Source organism: Lolium rigidum, chromosome 4, assembly GCF_022539505.1.
Source record: "Lolium rigidum isolate FL_2022 chromosome 4, APGP_CSIRO_Lrig_0.1, whole genome shotgun sequence".
NCBI lineage: Eukaryota > Viridiplantae > Streptophyta > Magnoliopsida > Poales > Poaceae > Lolium > Lolium rigidum.
Window position 1 is genome coordinate 137113618 of NC_061511.1, and position 6968 is coordinate 137120585.

The window sequence follows — 6968 nt, forward strand, 5'->3', positions numbered from 1 at the left end:
TGTGGAAATTGAAATAAAAATGCCAGAAAAATTATTTTAAATGTTTGGGGGCGGCGTTTGGGGGACGCGGCTGGGGAGCGACGTCCCCCAAACACGGCACGAACGAAACACGTCCCCCAAACGCTCGATCCGGCGCGGTTTGGGGGATCCGGCGCGGTTTGGGGGACGCGACTGGAGATGCTCTAACACAGCTGATTAAATCATATTATCATATCTAGGCTGAAATAGTGTGTCAAGTGGGATCCCGTCTGTCAAGTGGGATCCCGTCTGAATCCCACTTGTAGTCTAATTTGGTTTTTCAGTGTAAATTTTGGTCTAATTGCACTACAAATGAAACTTATGTGGGATCCCACTTGATACCTTCTTGAAAAGGAATCGTTCCTCCATACATCCAATGTTGAAGCCTAGTAATGACATGCCAATTCATTATTACACATACAAATCATACAGGGTAGTGTCTAACCAACCTGTGCACCATCGGCATTACTCCCCAAAAGTATATACAATAATGCAATCCACAAGGACATGATCCACCACAAGAAAAGAAAAAAAAACCAAATGGCCGCTGCAGAACAAGATGGTCTCTTACTGAGGCCTGTAGTAGTTACTCTGGTGCTGAGGAGGGTAAGCCCCTGGGGCATTGTACGGCGCTTGTGGATATGGCCCTGGTTGCTGCGACTGTGGCTGCTGCCCATTGTAGTACGGCCCACGCCATCCAGGATACGCCGGTTGGCCATAGTCATGGCCAGGAGGTGGCTGATGCGGCGGCTGCTGGTACTGACCAGGATGTGCTGCACCATATGGAGGTTGTTGCGGTGGCGCGCTGTATTGAGGTTGTTGCGGTGGCGCGCCGTATTGAGGTTGTTGCGGTGGCGCGCCGTATTGAGGTTGTTGCGGTGGCGCGCCATAAGTAGGGTATGGCTGTGAGTATGGAGGTCTAGTTCCTGGTTGGGAGTAACCTGGCCTTGAATCACCCCCAGGCTGAGCATGAGGAGCATGTGGTGGTGGTGATGGGCTCTGCTGATCTGGTGGAACAGAAGAATTCCTCTGCGAGACGTTGCTGGAAGATGACAAGTTGAAACCTGCCAACTTTCTTTGCACATCCTCTATCATTTCACGGCACTGGATGTTTCGCGTCATTATGAAGTCACTGCATTGCTGTTGTATCCTGCCAATTGCGTCCTGCGAAGGATTATTAAATTAAAAATATAATCAGTAGCTCTACTAACAGGAATCATCAGCATCTATATTTTCATTACATAAGAAAACACAATGCAATGGAGATGTACACAAACCTGCAAAGTCACGTAAAAATTTAGGCCATCGTTAATGTTCTTCTTGGTTTCCTGGTATTTAACAACAGCTGCAGCAATTTGCTTGTAACATCTCTCACGAGCAACTGAAAAATTACGTTTCACCAATCAGGACCACAGCTAATTATTTGAGAAGCATCTTGTATTACAGGTCTAAGCAATAAATACTGTACGTAATAGAACTCAATCTGTATATCATTTCTACTGGACGGCGATTAAAAGACAGCAAGCTACATAGAAGGTGTCAGCAGTGATTTCTCATATTTTGAACTTGATATGGGAGTAAACAGAAGTGGTATCTATCCAAGGAACTTCACTAAAAAATGATGCACGGAAGGGAAAGCCTGCGTACAAGCAAATAGCTATTCCACCATATTAAGTACACAGAACATACTTGTAGGAATAACTAAAAAGATAAAATTTCTGAAACTGACCCAAACATGATCAAAATCAAACCAATAACTGTTTAACCTCATTGTTACAAGGAAAGATAAATGGTCAAATCATTCTTAAAACATTTGCTGGTACACCATTTAAGACTGTATGAAGCCAGTTTGGAAGTCATAAAATGCACAATATATAACCATCCACTTTGTGGAGAAATATAAACGGTTACCTTTGAAGTCATCCAGATTGAATACAGCAGCAAATTGTTCATTTTGTGCCTGTAAGAGGATCCAAATATAATTTTAAACACAGGAAGAAAGGCTATGTAATAGTGTTGTTTATTGCTTGAAATTTGAAATAACTTCTTATTCTACTTTTTGTGGGATAATTTCCGATGCTCTTTTTCTTTGCTAATGCTGATTGATGCTTCTAGAGTTGTTTTCAATGTACATATGTTATTAATAGCATATCTAACTATTAATTTAGCAGAAAGAATGGTTGCAGCAAACTTGTAGAACAAATTTAGTCCCAAAGTGGACTACACATCTTCATCAGAAACCGAGGCTTACCTGTATTTGTAGCAATAATTGTTCCTGCGCCACAATGTTATCAGCAATTTCAGCACAGATCGGATCGTACTTTGAAATCTCCTTCTTGAAAAGATCATCATGTGATCCAACACCAGCCATTAACTTAGGGAGTATATCATCCTAGCATAAAATAAATGTATGTCCCAAATGTCAGTACACAAATCAATGTATATGACCGCATCACAGGGGTTAACTTATGTATGTAATATGTGTCGCTGATTTAGTAAATCTTTGTACTAAGTCAGTGATACTTAGTATGGATCAGAGGGAGTGTTACTTTTCCAAGTAATGAAACTATGAAAGGCATCAAATTCAGCTATGCAAGGAACACCAAACTTGAATACTGAAGTAACAACACCTACATGCAATCTTGAGGTTAAGGTGATAATTTGGAAAGAGTGGAAATCAGTAAATGGCTCATTGCAGCATGAGTAACAAACTAAAAGAAAAGCTCTCACAGCAACTTCACACAAATCATTCTTAGCATAGCACCCTACAAACATCACGTATAACACATAAGCACGGTTCTCTCACTGCGAAGATAACTGGGCAAATTGCTTGTAAATTAATTTATTACCAGACTCAAGCAGTAAATAGTGAGAGGTGCGCTTGAGGGGCTAGGTCCATATATTGCCTAAAACACTAGGTTCAAACATAAAATAAAAATGTTTCCTGTGTATATAGAATACGTGGAACAAATAAAATTCAACATGTGAGGTAATAAACTTAAAAAGGAAAAGTTGCACACAGCTCCTTGTGGCTACTGTAGAAGACCACTACCTTGTTTACACGCAAAATATATAATTTTGCAGGTCAATGTCATCAACAGATTATAAATAAAATAGTATTTGCAGGACAGTTACAAATAAATTAAAGCACCACAAGATTCCTACGGTTGCACTCGACAGAGCCAAGCCTCAATATTGATCAATGTACATAGCAAAGTCTCACAGTAGGAAAGGACCGTACCTTTCTCTTCATTTCCTTAAGCATGTCTTCAAGACCTGCCCTTTCTTCACCAAGAGATTGCAATTGCCTCTGTGTCGACACATCAATTAGTTTTACTAAGCTTGAAAAATTAACTGGGGCCTGCTACATTTTCACTAGCTAACAAAAGGAATGTGTTTTACCAAGCTTTGTTTAAGGGCCCCAACAATAGCATCTTCGTTCCCATCCAAGGACATGATAGGCCTTGAAATACTTGGTAGTGCAGACTCTATCTGCAACACATAACATCATTGGTTAACTACCTAGGAGAGAAGAATTGAATGGTGATGACTAAAGTGCAACTCATTGCGAATCAAATCAAGAAAGGCAATCTCCTAAATCGACATTTTAGTTTAATATAAATGTTAAACTCTCACCGGTCTTTTGTCAAGAATAGACATCAAGGGGTAGTTCTCCTTCACACCTCGTTCGATCAAAGCATCACTACCAGCAGCTTTCTTGAGATTAGCAGCGAAGAGATTCAAGCGGTCTTGAATGTTTTTGGTAAGGGTGCTTGATTGAGGCCTAGTCCAACGACTTCCAAATTGAGTCCGAAATTGAGAATCTTCGCTTGCCTCCTTCTGCAGCATCTCCTCAGTTTGAACAAGCAAGTCCTGATTGACCCTACTCAAATCCCTAAGCTGCTGCAACTCAGCTTCCAGGCCAGCAGGGCCACCGCTTATCTGCACAGCCTCAACATCTTCCTTCAGATCTACAGGTATGCTGATGTTACCTTCCAATGATAAAATAGAATCAGGCAGGTCCATCTCCTTGAGCCTGACTCTAGTGATCTCACTAGATTGCTGAAGTTTCTCCGCCTGGGTCCGGATGATGTCATCCACCATCTCTGTGTACTTAGAAAGGGCCTTCATGCTGCCATCAGGCACAAGTGATGAAAAAGCCTCTCCTTGCTAGCATCTAGAACTTCAGCCAGAGAAGAAGATTTTACAAGAGAAGCTGCAGGCAGAGCGCCCAAAGTAGCAGCATCTGGAACCCGCATCAGATAAACACTATTGTTCTCCTTGATGGCCCTATCCAAGTTGGTTTTCATGTTACTCTCCAGCTTATTGACCGCATCCAGAAGTTGCGCTGCAACTCCCTTAGCTGCCTTCTTGGCATCAGCCAGGGCGCTCATTCCTATCTTTAGGCGCGCGATTTCCTGCGCGATTTCTTCTTTCTCATGAAGATCCAACGAACACCTATAGCAAGCATCAGCATAGAATTGAGCTGCCTTGAGCTGGACATGAGAAACCCATGTCTTGTCGAAGTGCTGACTAAGAGGCGGTGCACAGAGGGCCGCGTAAGCTTCTTCGTAGTATACACCCACCTGAGTACATACAAAATAACGCAGATAGCACGTATGATATCAGTTGTAGTTATTCTCATCAACACTTTGCAATAACCAGAAGAAGCTCGTAGCAGCGAGACAGCCCAGGCAAGAGGCAGTAGGCACGCACCTGGCGTGCGACCTTGGAGCAAAGCGCGTGCGGCTTGCCACCAGCTATGACCTTCTCGAAGAAGCACTCCTGCGCCTGCGCGAGCATGAGCTTCTCGAGCATCCCGGCGCAGTCGGGCGTGACATCGACCGTGGTAGCCCCCGCGGCGACGGCCTTGGCGGCGAGCCCGCTCTCCCTGAGCAGCGCGAACGCGCCCGCGGCGCTCTGGAAGGCGCCGCACGCGGTCCTGATGCCGACGTCGGTGACGCGATCCGCGGCGAGCGCGATCTGCGAGTAGACGGCGGCGAGGTTGAAGAGCACGGCGGCCCGCTCGAGGTGGAGCGACGGCAGGCTGGCCTTCTTGCCGGTCTTGAAGGCGTCGTGCCAGGTGAAGGAGAGGGAGTGGACGTGCGCGCGGTCGGGGGAGACCGGGAAGCGGGGCTCGACGAGCGCGAGCGCGCGCGCGTAGGCGAGGAGCGCGGCGCGGCGCTGGTCGAGGGAGGACGGGTCCGGGAGGGCGGGGGCCTCGACGGCGGCGGCGCGCAGGTCGCGCACGGCGCAGAGGTCGTCGTCGGCCGCGGCGGCGTCGCGGTCCGAGTAGGCGGCGGCGATGTACTGGCGCAGCGGGCGGTAGAGGTCGACGGGCGTGGCCTTCTTCTCGTGGATCGCCAGCATGACGTTGGCCGCCATGGCCGGAGGGGAGGGGAGGGGAGGAGATCGGGGTCTGGATTGCTTCGAGGTGAAGAAATTTGGGGGGAGTTGGAACTTGTCGCGGTGGAGACTCACTACAGATGATAGTACTTCGCCGCGTTGGGGGCGCTGGCTGGGTGTGCTTTCAGATTCGTGCACGAGCGGCAGACAGCCACGCGGCACTGTTTAGGCCGGAACAGTCGTGGTCAACTCTACGCACACAATCGGTGGTAGAACTGTACTAGTGTATTAGCGTGTTGCATAGGAGAAACGGGATACATCGCGTGTATTGTTTCAGTATGTTTCATTGAGTTCAAAAAAACAAACTGGATACATACGGATTTCTAAAACTTGATGAAACCTCGTGAAACTTGGGGAGCTTTTTTAGTAGTCTCGGTCCATTTTGAGGATTCTTAGGCAGCTTCCGTGGGTCCTAGAGCATTAAAAAAAATCAGAGCCATTTTTGCTAATTTGTTGGTTTCTCTTCATAAATTCGATGTATCGGTTGGGCAACAAAGTCCACTTTATTTGGTATCCTGCACCTAGCCTATTTTGGTTGTGCTTATACAAGCTCCTCTTGTATGGTTACACACATGATCGAGGCTGCTATGGTAACATCTTACAACGGAGTGGTGAGATTACCATGCAATGTTGAATAAACAAAAGCACATTGTAAGAGGGTTGGTGATACACAACATATAGTTACCTTAATAAGAACTATAACTCGTGATGCATCATAAGCATTTCTTAAAGTTCGCATTCTTAATCTATGCACACCCCATGCTGTCACTTCGAGCATACAAATACGGTACTAACTAGACATTACAATTCATAAGTATTTCTGTAAATTAAGCTTAATAAAAGAACACGGTGTGCATACTGTGACCTTCACACCATTGGACAAGATGTCCCCGTAGATCACATAATAAAACCACTTGAGTAGCACAATAATGGTTCTATGAGGCTTAGTATGTACCAACTCGAACAAGTTCATCATATTACAGACCGAGTATCAGCTTCAACAAAGTAGCTAATGGAGGGATACGAGACCACCTCCAAAGTATACATGATCTCTTCACCAAATCATGACCAACATCGACTGGATGATGAACAACAAAGGAGCATCACTAAGCAAACTGCTTGCGCAGCCAGGTCTTAAGCCATGCCCTCCTCTCTCATGGTTGCAACCCATGATATTGTGCACATCTTTGTTGTCGGCAATGAAGTTTAGTGCCTTGATCAGCAAATGTGCTCCGTGGAGGTGTTGCTTGTTAACAAACACAGGCGTGCAGATTGCCTTCATCTAAGCATAGTTGACTATGGGCTTGTTCTAGAAGTATGCATTCTTCTAGTCGCAGTGCGATTGAGAAGGGCAAATTGTTATTGCAGATGAACATGTACGTATGAATAATCTAAATACGAAAACATGACCGCACAATATTACCTGCATGTACTTCTTCAGTTGCTCGGCACTATCGTTGTCGCTCCATTCGAGCTTGCCTTCCTATGTTAGCTTGCATATGAGTCTCCACCTGGTCTTCCACTTTCTGGTGTGGTTGTACAAC

At 45.5% G+C, this 6968-nt stretch overlaps 1 pseudogene; it reads right to left on the reverse strand.

The window, feature by feature from the left end:
• Nucleotides 1–325: 325 nt before the first annotated feature.
• LOC124705747 lies at nucleotides 326–5453 on the reverse strand (annotated as a pseudogene).
• Nucleotides 5454–6968: the final 1515 nt, after the last annotated feature.